This window comes from Phocoena phocoena, chromosome X (assembly GCF_963924675.1).
Source record: "Phocoena phocoena chromosome X, mPhoPho1.1, whole genome shotgun sequence".
Taxonomy (NCBI): domain Eukaryota; kingdom Metazoa; phylum Chordata; class Mammalia; order Artiodactyla; family Phocoenidae; genus Phocoena; species Phocoena phocoena.
The window spans coordinates 116,071,300-116,086,707 of record NC_089240.1 but is presented as its reverse complement, the minus strand read 5'-3'; positions in this window follow the sequence as shown (position 1 = coordinate 116,086,707).

Here is a 15,408-nt window from a genome sequence, read left to right as displayed (position 1 = left end):
AACCATCTCAAGAACTCTGTCCAAAATCATGTACCGAGTCAGACCCAGAGGATGCACTTCCATAGAATCATGGAACTTAGAGAGAGCCCACCCTAAGTGCCCTGTTTCACAGAGGTGAAAGCTGAGGCCTGGAGAGAAGTGAACTACCCAAGGTCACACAACTAATTAGTATTATTTGGTCAGACTACCTTAGTCAGGGTGACCAAATGTCCCAGTTTGCCTGGGACTGCGGAGCTTCCCAGGAGGCAGGACTTCCACTTCTAAATATGGGATAGTCTAGGGAAAACCAGGATGAGTGATCACCCTAATTGTAGCACAGTGAAATTCCACTATATGATGTTTCCTTTTGAGAATGTACGTCTTTTTGATTAATATTTTTAAACATATCACACTAGTTCTGTTCAAAACTCTCCAGGAACAATGATCAGTTAGTTACAAATATTTGAGAACGGAAGGCAATTGAGGATTCTGCTTCTGCCTCAGGATGAAGGAGTGGCACATAAATAACAAGAATTTCCTCTTCAGATTTCTCATCGAAAGCCCTAATGGCAGAGCATACTGCAACTATTGCTCAAGGAATCTTCCTTTCACTGGGGATAAACTGAGCTGAATTTCACCCAGCTAGGTGGGTGTGATGGTGAAGGAAATGTGCCCTTCCTCATGGATTGGCCATTTACATCTGCAATCATTTCTCCACAGTCATTTGCACTCTCAAACAATTTCACTGAGTGCAAGTGTCAACAAAACTAAGGAACTCAACCTAGTTGAAATTTACGTTACGAAGCATCAAAATGTTTTCTCTTTATTTCAGCTAAAAAGATCTCCTCTTGATTTACATTGGTATCGTCTATAGTAAGCATTATCTTGAATGAGTACAGTTACCACAGGCACCTAGGATAGCTCTCAGTTATAAAGACATCAAAAATTTACCATTTAAACATCACTGCTAAATGCAAAAACTCCTATTGAAAGTGTCCTCTAATATTGGAAGTATCAAGAAAGTACTTAATTCCATTGTTTGAGAAGGATTAATGGTGGGGTTCCCTCAAGTTGACTCATGGGACCTTAGCTTCAGTAGATTTTTTTAAAGGACTTTACTTTTGTAGAGTAGTTTTAGGTTCACAGCAAAATTGAGAGGAAAGTACAGAGATTTCCCACATACCCCTTGAGCTCACACATGCACAGTCTCTCCCATTTTCAATATTAATCACCAGAGTGCTACATTTGTTAAAACTGATAAACTTACATTGATAAATCATAATCACCCAAAGTCGACAGTTTACATTAGGGTTCATTCTTGGTGTTGTACATTCTTTGGATTTGGACAAACATATAATGACACGTGTCCAACGCTGTGGTATCATACAGAGTATTTTCACTGTCCTCCAAATCCTCTATGCTCTACTTATTCATCCCTCCCTGCTGGAAACTACTCATCATTTTACTGTCTCCATGGTTTTGCCTTTTCCAGCATGTTAAATAGTCGGAATCATAAAGTATGCAGCCTTCTCAGAATGGCTTCTTTCTAGGGTAATAGGGTAACATTTAAGGTTCCTCCATGTCTTTTCATGGTTCGATAGCTCATTTCTTTTAAGTACTGAATAATATTGCATTCTCTGCATGTACCATCATTTATTTATCCACTGAACTACTGAAGGGCATCTTGGTTGCTTCCAAGTTTTGTCAATGATAAATAAAGCTACTACAAACAATGAACGTGTAGGCTTTTGTGTGAACATAACTTTCAGTTCCTCTGAGTAAATATTAAGGTGAGATATTGCTGGATCATATGGTAAGAGTATGTCTAGCTTTGTAAGAAACTTCCAAAGTGTCTTCAAAGTGGCCGTACCATTTTGCATTCTCACCAGCAATGTATGAAGCTTCCTGTTGCTCCACATCCTCACCGGCATTTGCCGGTGTCAGTGTTCCAGATTTTGGCCATTGTAGTATGTGTGTAGTGTTATTTCATTTTTGTTTTAATTTGCATTCCCCTGATGACATATGATGTGGAGCATCTTTTCATATGCTTAATTGCCATCTGTATATCTTTTTTGCCATCTGTACGTCTTTTTGATTAATATTTACAGGTGAGGTGCCTGTTAAGGTCTTTGACCTATTTTTTAATCAGGTTGTTTGTTTCTTATTGTTGGGCTTTCAGAGTTCTTTGTATATTTTGGATAACAGTTCATTATCAGATGTGTCTTTTGCAAATGTCTCCTAGTCTATGGTTTGTCTTCTAATTCTCTTGACATTGTCTTTCACAAAGCAGAAATTTTAAATTTTAATAAAGTCCAGCTTATCAATTATTTCTTTCATGGACGATGACTTTGATGTTGTATCCTAAAAGTCATCACCATACCCAAGGTCATCTAGGTATTCTCCTATGTTATCATCTAGGAGTTTTATAATTTTGTGTTTTACATTTAGGTCTATGATCCATTTTGAGATACTTACTATGAAAGATGTAAGGTCTGTGTCTAAATCTGTTGTTAGCATGTCAACTTCCAATTGTTCCAACACTATTTGTTGAAAAGATTATATTTGCTTCATCGTATTGCCTTCACTCCTTTGTCAAAAATCAGCTGACTGACTATATTTATGTGGATCTATTTCTGGACTCTCTATTCTGTTCCATTGATCTGTCTATTCTTTCACCAATACCACACCGTCTTGACTGCTGTAGCTTTATCATGTCTTGAAGTCACGTAACGTCAATTCTTTGACTTTTTTCTTCTCCCTTGATATTGAGTTGGCTATACTGGGTCTTTTGCCTCTCCATATAAACTTTAGAATCAGCTTGCCAATATCCATTAAATAACCTGCCGTGATTTTGTTTGGGATTGCATTGCATCTATAGGTCAAGTTGGGAAGAACTGACATCATGACATTTTTGAATCTTTCCATCCATGAACATGGAATACCTCTCCATTTGCTTAGTCCTTCAATTTCTTCATCAGAGTTTTGTAGTATTTCTCATATAGATCTTATATATTTTTTGCTAGAGTTATACCTAAGTATTTCACTACTTGGGGTGCTAATATATATGTTATTTTTTATTTCAAATTCCACTTGTTCATTGCTGACATACAGGAAAATGATTAATTTTTACATATTAACCTTGTATCCTGAAGCTTTGCTATAATCAATTATTAGTTTCAGGAGTATTTCTGTTGATTCTTTTAGATTTTCTACATAAATGTTCATGTCATCTGTGAACAAAGACAGTTTTATTTCTTCCTTCCCAAACTATATACCTTTTATTTCCTTTTCTTGCCTTATTGTGTTAGCAAAGACTTCCACTATCATGCTGAAAAAGACTGGTGAGAGGAGATATCCTTGCCTTATACCTGATCTCAGGCGGGAAGCACTTCAGTAGATTTTCAAATTGAACAGTTCTCAAGGGTTAAACTAGATAACCACTGGACTCTATGTTTTGGAGGTTAGTTGAGTGAATTCTTACAGTATGTTTTCAGTAGACTTCACAGAGCACAGCATGAAATGTCAACACTGAATCAGGGAAATCAATGCCAGTAAAATTGGTTTAATTTAAGAAATATTCTGAAATTCATACAATAATCACTAGCATGTATCTGACATCTGGTATGTACCAGGTATCAGGCAAGGTGCTTTAGACACATTCAGGCAGGTTAATTAAGGCCGGTTATTAGCAAAACAAATAAGTATCTTAAATAATATTAGCATGTCACCAACTAGAGACATCAATAAGACTGCCCTAGATTTACATCTTCACTTTCTTCTAACTAAGTGTACTTCTAGAGATTCCTCACAATTCCTCCCTGCAATAGGCAACTTACAGTTTATAATTAATCATATTCTTCCTCACGGCATTCTTATATTAACTTGATTTTGACAAGAGGAACACAGATTTGAAAAAAAAAATAAACAATTAGGCAACTTCCTCTTCCCATTGCTTCATGCAACATATAGTCAGTAGGTACCTATTTTGTGCCAGCTCAGATTAGCTAACAGTGTGACGATTGCTATGATAGTGTTATATACAAGGCATATCATTTAGCACCAAATGTTTTCCTCCACTCTGGTTTATCTACACGGCATGTGACAAAACATAAGAAACAGTTTAGCTCCTTCCCCCATCCCCCAACCCCCGGCCTGAGTGAGCCGGAGCTCCCGAATCAGCGGCTCCTTTAACCCCATCCTGTCTGAGCAAAAAAACAGACGCCCTCCAGCGATCTGCGCGCAGGGGCAGGGCCGGGTACAAAGCTGAGCTCCTGTGAGCTGTGAGAGCAGGGAGGAGAGGGGGAGGTCTCTCCCGGCAGCCGCGGAGGCGGCGGATTGAAGCTCCACAATCAACTTGATGTGCCCTGCATTGTGGAATACCTGAATAGACAGGGAGTGAGCCCAAATTGAAGAGGGGGAATTTAGGAGCGAGATCGGTGATTTTTTTCCCTTTTCCTCTTTTTGTGAATGTGTGCATGTATGCTTCTGTGTGAGATCTTGTCTGTATACTCTTGTTTCCACCATTTGTCCTAGGGCTCTATCCATCCATGGTTTTTTTTTTTTTTTTTTTTTTAAATTTTTTTTTAATAATTAATTTTAATTGTAATAACTTTATTGAACTTTACCTTCGTTCTTTCTTTCTTTCTTTCTTTCCCTCCTTCCCTCCTTTAGACAGCAAATCACCCCAGGTTGAGGGGGTGGTCTCTGGGAGCAGGATTTATGATTTTTCCCCCTTTGCCTCTCTTTGTGAACGTGTATGTGTATGCTTCTGTGTAAGATTTTCTCTGTATAGCTTTGCTCCCAACAGTTGTCCTAGGGCTCTATCCGTCCATGGTTTTTTTTAAAAAAAAATTTTTTTTTTCTTAATAATTAATTTTAATTGTAATAACTTTATTGTACTTTACCTTCGTTCTTTCTTTCTTTCTTTCCTTCCTTCCTTCCCTCCTTTAGACAACAAATCACCCCAAATTGAGGAGGTGGTCTCTGGGAGCAGGATTTATGATTTTTCCCCCTTTGCCTCTCTTTGTGAACGTGTATGTGTATGCTTCTGTGTAAGATTTTCTCTGTATAGCTTTGCTCCCAACAGTTGTCCTAGGACTCTATCCTTCCATGGTTTTTTTAAAAAAAAAAAAAATTTATTTTTCTTTCTTAATAATTAATTTTAATTGCAATAACTTTATTGTACTTTACCTTCGTTCTTTCTTTCTTTCTTTCCTTCCTTCCTTCCCTCCTTTAGACAGCAAATCACCCCAGGTTGAGGAGGTGGTCTCTGGGAGCAGGATTTAGGATTTTTCCCCCTTTGCCTCTCTTTGTGAACACGTATGGTTATGCTTCTGTGTAAGATTTTCTCTGTATAGCTTTGTTTCCAACATTTGTCCTAGGGTTCTATCTGTTCTTTTTTTTTTTTTTTTTTTCTTTTCTTTCTTTCTAAATATTTTTTAGTACAATAACTATATTATACTTTATTTTATTTTTACTGTATCTTCTTTCTTTCTGTCTTTTTTCCTTCTTTCCCTCCTTCCTTCCTCCCTTCCTCCCTCCCTCCCTCCCTCCTTTCTTTCCTTCTTTGCTTCTTTCTTCCTTCCTTCCTTTCCTCCTTTCCTTCTTTCTTTCCTCAAACTTCTACTAATTCTCTCTACATTTTCTCCTTCTTTCCCTCCTACCTTCCTTCCTTCCTCCCTCCCTCCCTCCTTTCTTTCCTTCTTTGCTTCTTTCTTCCTTCCTTCCTTTCCTCCTTTCCTTCTCTCTTTCCTCAAACTTCTACTAATTCTCTCTACATTTTCTCCTTCTTTCCCTCCTTCTTTCCTTCCTTCCTCCCTCCCTCCCTCCCTCCCTCCTTTCTTTCCTTCTTTGTTTCTTTCTTCCTTCCTTCCTTTCCTCCTTTCCCTCTTTCTTTCCTCAAACTTCTACTAATTCTCTCTACATTTTCTCCTTCTTTCACTCCTTCCTTCCTTCCTTCCTCCCTCCCTCCCTCCTTTCTTTCCTTCTTTGCTTCTTTTTTCCTTCCTTCCTTTCCTCCTTTCCTTCTTTCTTTCCTCATACTTCTAATAATTCTCTCTACTTTTCCTCCCTTTTATTCTGAGCCGTGTGGATGAAAGGCTCTTGGTGCTCCAGCCCAGGAGGCAGGGCTCTGCCTCTGAGGTAGGAGAGCCAACTTCAGGACACTGATCAACAAGAGACCTCCCAGCTCCACATAATATTAAACGGTGGAAATATCCCAGAGACCTCCATCTTAACACCAGCACCCAGCTTCACTCAACGACCAGCAAGCCACAGTGCTGGACAACCTATGCCAAACAACTAGCAAAACAGGAACACAACCCCACCCATTAGCAGAGAGGCTGCCTAAAATCATAACAAGGCCACAGACACCCCAAAACACACCACCAGACGTGAACCTGCCCACTAGAGAGACAAGATCCAGCCTCATCCAGCACAACACAGGCACTAGTCCCCTCCACCAGGAAGCCTACACAACCCGCTGAAACAACCTTAGCCACTGGAGACAGACATCAAAAACAACGGGAACTACGAACGTGCAGCCTGCAAAAAGGAGACCCCAAACACAGTAAGATAAGCAAAATGAGAAGACAGAAAAACACACAGCAGATGAAGGAGCAAGATAAAAACCCACCAGACCTAACAAATGAAGAGGAAATAGGCAATCTACCTGAAAAAGAATTCAGAATAATGATAGTAAGGATGATCCGAAATCTTGGAAGTAGAATGGACAAAATGCAAGAAACAGTTAACAAGGACCTAGAAGACATAAAGATGAAACAAGCAACGATGAACAATGCAATAAATGAAATTAAAAGTACTCTAGATAGGATCAATAGCAGAATAACTGAGGCAGAAGAACGGATAAGTGACCTGGAAGATAAAGTAGTGGAAATAACTACTGCAGAGCAGAATAAAGAAAAAAGAATGAAAAGAACTGAGGACAGTCTCAGAGAGCTCTGGGACAACATTAAACGCACCAACATTCGAATTATAGGGGTTCCAGAAGAAGAAGAAAAAAAGAAAGGGACTGAGAAAATATTTGAAGAGATTATAGTTGAAAACTTCCCTAATATGGGAAAGGAAATAGTTAATCAAGTCCAGGAAGCACAGAGAGTCCCATACAGGATAAATACAAGGAGAAATACGCCAAGACACATATTAATCAAACTATCAAAAATTAAATACAAAGAAAGCATATTAAAAGCAGCAAGGGAAAAACAACAAATAACACACAAGGGAATCCCCATAAGGTTAACAGCTGATCTCTCAGCAGAAACCCTACAAGCCAGAAGGGAGTGGCAGGACATACTGAAAGTGATGAAGGAGAAAAACCTGCAACCAAGACTACTCTACCCAGCAAGGATCTCATTCAGATTTGATGGAGAAATTAAAACCTTTACAGACAAGCAAAAGCTGAGAGAGTTCAGCACCACCAAACCAGCTTTACAACAAATGCTAAAGGAACTCCTCTAGATAAGAAATGCAAAAGAAGGAAACGACCTATAATAACGAACCCAAAACAATATAGAAAATGGGAATAGGAACATACATATCGATAATTACCTTAAATGTAAATGGACTATATGCTCCCACCAAAAGACACAGATTGGCTGAATGGATACAAAAACAAGACCCTTATATATGCTGTCTACAAGAGACCCACCTCAGACCTAGAGACACATACAGACTGAAAGTAAGGGGATGGAAAAAGATATTCCATGCAAATGGAAACCAAAAGAAAGCTGGAGTAGCAATTCTCATATCAGACAAAATAGACTTTAAAATAAGGACTATTAAAAGGGATAAAGAAGGACACTACATAATGATCAAGGGATCGATCCAAGAAGAAGATATAACAATTGTAAATATTTATGCACCCAACATAGGAGCACCTCAATACGTAAGGCAAATACTAACAGCCATAAAAGGGGAAATAGACAGTAACACATTCATAGTAGGGGACTTTAACACCCCACTTTCACCCATGGACAGATCATCCAAAATGAAAATAAATAAGGAAACACAAGCTTTAAATGATACATTAAACAAGATGGACTTAATTGATATTTATAGGACACTCCATCCAAAAACAACAGAATACACATTTTTCTCAAGTGCTCATGGAACATTCTCCAGGATAGATCATATCTTGGGTCACAAATCAAGCCTTGGTAAATTTAAGAAAATTGAAATTGTATCAAGTATCTTTTCTGACCACAACGCCATGAGACTAGATATCAATTACAGGAAAAGATCTGTAAAATATACAAGCACATGGAGGCTAAACAATACACTACTTAATAATGAAGTGATCACTGAAGAAATCAAAGAGGAAATAAAAAAATACCTAGAAACAAATGACAATGGAGACACAACGACCCAAAACCTATGGGATGCAGCAAAAGCAGTTCTAAGGGGGAAGTTTATAGCAATACAAGCCCACCTTAAGAAGCAGGAAACATCTCGAATAAACAACCTAACCTTGCACCTCAAGCAATTAGAGAAAGAAGAACAAAAAAGCCCCAAAGCTAGCAGAAGGAAAGAAATCATAAAAATCAGATCAGAAATAAATGAAAAAGAAATGAAGGAAACGATAGCAAAGATCAATAAAACTAAAAGCTGGTTCTTTGAGAAGATAAACAAAATAGATAAACCACTAGCCAGACTCATCAAGAAAAAAAGGGAGAAGACTCAAATCAATAGAATTAGAAATGAGAAAGGAGAAATAACAACTGACACTGCAGAAATAAAAAAAATCATGAGAGATTACTACAAGCAACTCTATGCCAATAAAATGGACAATCTGGAAGAAATGGACAAATTCTTAGAAATGCACAACCTGCCAAGACTGAATCAGGAAGAAATAGAAAATATGAACAGACCAATCACAAGCACTGAAATTGAAACTGTGATTAAAAATCTTCCAACAAACAAAAGCCCAGGACCAGATGGCTTCACAGGTGAATTCTATCAAACATTTAGAGAAGAGCTAACACCTATCCTTCTCGAACTCTTCCAAAATATAGCAGAGGGAGGAACACTCCCAAATTCCTTCTACGAGGCCACCATCACCTTGATACCAAAACCAGACAAGGATGTCACAAAGAAAGAAAACTACAGGCCAATATCACTGATGAACATAGATGCAAAAATCCTCAACAAAATACTAGCAAACAGAATCCAACAGCACATTAAAAGGATCATACACCATGATCAAGTGGGGTTTATTCCAGGAATGCAAGGATTCTTCAATATACGCAAATCTATCAATGTGATAAACCATATTAACAAATTGAAGGAGAAAAACCATATGATCATCTCAATAGATGCAGAGAAAGCTTTTGACAAAATTCAACACCCATTTATGATAAAAACCCTCCAGAAAGTGGGCATAGAGGGAACTTTCCTCAACATAATAAAGGCCATATATGACAAGCCCACAGCAAACATCATCCTCAATGGTGAAAAACTGAAAGCATTTCCACTAAGATCAGGAACAAGACAAGGTTGCCCACTCTCACCACTCTTATTCAACATAGTTTTGGAAGTTTTAGCCACAGCAATCAGAGAAGAAAAGGAAATAAAAGGAATCCACATCGGAAAAGAAGAAGTAAAGCTGTCACTGTTTGCAGATGACATGATACTATACATAGAGAATCCTAAAGATGCTACCAGAAAACTACTAGAGCTAATCAATGAATTTGGTAAAGTAGCAGGATACAAAATTAATGCACAGAAATCTCTGGCATTCCTATATACTAATGATGAAAAATCTGAAAGTGAAATCAAGAAAACACTCCCATTTACCATTGCAACAAAAAGAATAAAATATCTAGGAATAAACCTACCTAAGGATACGAAAGACCTGTATGCAGAAAATTATAAGACACTGATGAAACAAATTAAAGATGATACAAATAGATGGAGAGATATACCATGTTCTTGGATGGGAAGAATCAACATTGTGAAAATGACTCTACTACCCAAAGCAATCTACAGATTCAATGCAATCCCTATCAAACTACCACTGGCATTTTTCACAGAACTAGAACAAAAAATTTCGCAATTTGTATGGAAACACAAAAGACCCCGAATAGCCAAAGCAATCTTGAGAACGAAAAAAGGAGCTGGAGGAATCAGGCTCCCTGACTTCAGACTATACTACAAAGCAACAGTAATCAAGACAGTATGGTACTGGCACAAAAACAGAAAGATAGATCAGTGGAACAGGATAGAAAGCCCAGAGATAAACCCACGCACATATGGACACCTTATCTTTGATAAAGGAGGCAGGAATGTACAGTGGAGAAAGGACAGCCTCTTCAATAAATGGTGCTGGGAAAACTGGACAGGTACATGTAAAAGTATGAGATTAGATCACTCCCTAACACCATACACAAAAATAAGCTCAAAATGGATTAAAGACCTAAATGTAAGGCCAGAAACTATCAAACTCTTAGAGGAAAACATAGGAAGAACACTCTATGACATAAATCACAGCAAGATCCTTTCTGACCCACCTCCTAGAGTAATGGAAATAAAAACAAAAATAAACAAATGGGACCTAATGAAACTTCAAAGCTTTTGCACAGCAAAGGAAACCATAATCAAGACCAAAAGACAACCCTCAGAATGGGAGAAAACATTTGCAAATGAAGCAACTGACAAAGGATTAATCTCCAAAATTTACAAGCAGCTCAATAACAAAAAAACAAACAACCCCATCCAAAAATGGGCAGAAGACCTAAATAGACATTTCTCCAAAGAAGATATACAGAATGCCAACAAACACATGAAAGAATGCTCAACATCATTAATCATTAGAGAAATGCAAATCAAAACTACAATGAGATATCATCTCACACCAGTCAGAATGGCCATCATCAAAAAATCTAGAAACAATAAATGCTGGAGAGGGTGTGGAGAAAAGGGGACACTCTTGCACTGCTGGTGGGAATGTGAATTGGTTCAGCCACTATGGAGAACAGTATGGAGGTTCCTTAAAAAACTACAAATAGAATTACCATATGACCCAGCAATCCCACTACTGGGCATATACCCTGAGAAAACCAAAGTTCAAAAAGAGTCATGTACCAGAATGTTCATTGCAGCTCTATTTACAATAGCCCGGAGATGGAAAGAACCTAAGCGCCCATCATCGGACGAATGGATAAAGAAGATGTGGCACATATACACAATGGAATATTACTCAGCCTTAAAAAGAAATGAAATTGAGATATTTGTAATGAGATGGATAGACCTAGAGTCTGTCATACAGAGTGAAGTAAGTCAGAAAGACAAAGACAAATACCGTATGCTAACACATATATATGGAATTTAAGGGGAAAAAATGTCATGAAGAACCTAGGGATGGGACAGGAATAGAGGCGCAGACCTACTGGAGAACGGACTTGAGGATATGGGGAGGGGGAAGGGTGAGTTTTGACAGGGCGAGAGAGAGTCATGGACATATACACACTAACAAACGTAGTAAGGTAGATAGCTAGGGGGAGGCAGCCGCAAGGCACAGGGATATTAGCTCGGGGCTTTGGGACAGCCTGGAGGGGTGGGAGGGGGAGAGTGGGAGGGAGGGAGACGCAAGAGAGAAGACACATGGGAGCACATGTATATGTATAGCTGATTCACTTTGTTATAAATCAGAAACTAACACACCATTGTAAAGCAATTATACCCCAATAAAGATGTTAAAAAAAATAAAAATAAAAATAAAAAAATTAAAGAACAATGTATTTCATTTATCAAAAAAAAAAAAAAAAAAGAAACAGTTTAAGCCAAATTTGGCATATCCTGATGAACAGGTCTTAACAAGGACATCTTTAGATAGAAATTCATGAGCAATGTGGAGAAGAGGTACTATAGTCAGGTGAGTGTGGAGAAATCAACTGAAAGAAAGGCAAATGAGGAATCAACACTGAGTCTTTCTTTCAATGAATTTACTCATTTCAACTTTTCTCACATATTCTCTAGGACTGCCTTCTGTCCCTTTTACCTTAATAGTCTCTCCAGCTTTTCTAATTTCATGTTTTACATGAAGACCAACATGCTGAATGTTGGAGTGTGTCTAATACAGTCCCTATTAATGCAGAATATACGGCAGAAGAATTATTTCCTGGCTTTTGTACATCATAACTCTGTTCACAAAACCCAGGCCCATACTAGCCCTTTAAACAATGACCCTGTCTTGTTTCTAGTTATTCAAGGTGTGATTCAGAGTGATAGTTTCACCAGCCATTCCTCAGCAGGTATTCATGTGGTTTGGATTTGGGGAGCATACAGATTGCCCACTACTATCCCTGTTGAACATCAAACGTCAGCCTCTTTCTGACAGACCATTTTTCTAACTGGTCAAGGTCACCTTGGATTTTGCTCTTGACTTGCAGGGAATTTTCAGCTTTCATTTCCCCTACCCTCCAGCCCCATTTCCCAGTATCTTCTGCAAATGTAGTAGGAATTCTCTTATTTTTCTCATTCCAGACTTTGCAGGAAAAAATTAAAAGCTCTGAGACAAACCTATGTTGTCTCTGGAATATGTTGTCCCACGTTCCTCCCAAAGTGTCATTTAGTACCCTTGGAATAAGACATATAATAGTACGACCCAGGCCTGATATCCCTAACTCATTAATGGAAATGCCTTGCAGATCCACAAAGCTTTAGTGAAGTCCAGATGTGTTCTACGCTGATTTCTCTCTTCTTTATTCAAGACCTGCAACTCTGTCACAGAAGGAAATTAAATTGTTTTAATATGAATTGCTCATCATAAAGACAGTGTCTTTAAATCTTTTGTTAGGAAATGGCTTGCTTTATTTTTTTTCTATCATCTTCATATGCATTACAGGGAAAATGGCTAAGCATAAGGAATAATTTTCTAAGTGTTAAAGCTATCCAGATATGGAGTAGCTGCCTTGAGGAGGTGGTAAAAATGCCATCATTGGAAATACTCAAACAGAACACTAAGAGGAGACTACTGCATTGGTTAGGACACTGGACTGGATGACTTCCAGGTTTACTCTTGATGCTAAGCTGCTGCAATTCTGTAATTGTTATGTATTTTCCAGTAATATCTTTTCCTTCATTTTTTAATAACCATTTTTTAATCGAAGTATAGTTAATGTACAATGTTGTGTTAGTTTCAGGTGTACAGCAGAGTGATTCATATATATATATATATGTATATTCTTTTTCAGATTCTTTTCCATTATAGGTTGTTACAAGATATTGAATATAGTTCCCTGTGCTATACAGTAGGCCCTTGTTTATCTATTTTACATAGAGTAGTGTGTATATGTTAATCCCAAACTCCAAATTTATCTCTCCTCCTCCCCTGCCACTATTCCCTTTGGTGACCATAAGTTTGTTTTCTATGTCTGTGAGTCTACTTCTGTTTCGTAAGTTCATTTGTATCATGTTTTAAGATTCCACACATAAGTGATATCATATGATATTTGCCTTTCTCTGTCTGACTTACTTCACTTAATATGACAATCTCCAGGTCCATCCATGCTGCTGCAAATGGCATTGTTTCATTCTTTCTTATGGCTGAGTAATATTCCATTGTCTATATGTACCACATCTTATCCATTCATCTGTCGATGGACATTTGGGTTGCTTCCATGTCTTGGTTAATGTAAATAATGCTACTATGAACATTGGGGTGCATGTATCTTTTCAAATTAGAGTTTTCTCTGGATACATGCCCAGGAGTGAGATTGCAGGATCATATGGTAACTCTATTTTTAGTTTTTTAAGGAACCTCCATACTGTCTTCCATAGTGGCTGTACCAATTTATATTCCCACCAACAGTGTAGGAGGGTTCCTTTCTCTCCACACCCTCTCCAGCATTTGTTATTTGTAGACTTTTTAATGATGGCCATTCTAACTAGTGTGAGGTGATACTTCATTGTAGTTTTGATTTTTTAAATTAATTTTTATTGGAGTATAGCTGATTTACAATGCTGTGCTAGTTTCTGCTGTACAGCAAAGTGAATCAGTTATACATATACATATACCCACTCTTTTTTAGATTCTATTCCCATACAGTCATTACAGAGTATTGAGTAGAGTTCCCTATGCTATACAGTAGGTTCTTATTAGTTATCTCTTTTATATATAGTAGTGTGTATATGTCAATCCCAATCTCCAAATTTATCCCTCCCCCTCCCTTTCCCCCTTGGTAACCATAAGTTTGTTTTCTACATCTGTGCAATGTAGTTTTGATATGCACTTCTCTAATATTTAGCAATACTGAGCATCTTTTCATGTTCCTGTTGGCCACCTTCTTTGGAGAAATGTCTATTTAGGTCTTGTGACCAGTTTGTGATTGGGTTGTTTGTTTCTTTTGACATTAAGCTGTAAGACCCATTTGTATATTTTGGAAATTAATACCTTGTCGGTAGCATCATTTGCAAATTTTTTCTCCCAGTCCATAGGTTGTCTTTTCGTTTTGTGGATGGTTTCCTTTGCTGTGCAAAAGCTTTTAAGTTTAATTAGGTACCATTTGTTTATTTTTGCTTTTATTTCCATTACTTTAGGAGACAGATCCAAAAAACTATTGTTATGATTTATGTCAGAGTGTTCTGTCTATGTTTTCCTCTAGAAGTTTTCCCGAACTCATTCTATGAGGCCACCATCACCCTGATCCCAAAACCAGCCAAAGATATCACAAGAAAAAATTACAGGCCAATATCACTGATGAACATGGACACAAAAATCCTCAACAAAATACTAGCAAACCGAATCCAGCAATATTTTAAAGGATCATACACAATGATCAGATAGGATTTATTCCAGGGATGCAAGGATTTTTCAATATCTGCAAATCAATCGATGTGATACACCACATTAACAAATTGATGATTAAGAACCATATGATCATCTCAATAGATGCAGAGAAAGCTTCTGATAAAATTCAACAACCACTTGGGATAAAAATGCTTCAGAAAGTAGGCATAGAGGGAACATACCTCAACATAATAAAGACCATATATGACAAACCCACAGCTAACATCATACTCAATGGTGAAAAGCTGAAAGCATTCCCTCTAAGATTGGGAACAAGACAAGGATGCACACTCTTTTCACTTCTATTATACATAGTATGGAAGCCCTAGCAGCAGTAATCAGAGAAGAAATAAAAGAAATCCAAATTGAAAAAGAAGAAGTGAAACTGTCTCTGTTTGAAGACGACATGGTGCTATATATAGAAAATCCTAAAGATACCACCAGAAAACTGTTAAAGCTCATCAGTGAATTTGGTAAAGTTGCTGGATACAAAATTAACATACAGAAATCTGTTGCATTTCTATACACTAACAACAAAAGGTCAGAAAAAGAAATTAAGGAAAGAATCTCATTTACCATCAAATCATAAAGAATAAAACACCTAAGAATAAACCTACCTAAGGAGG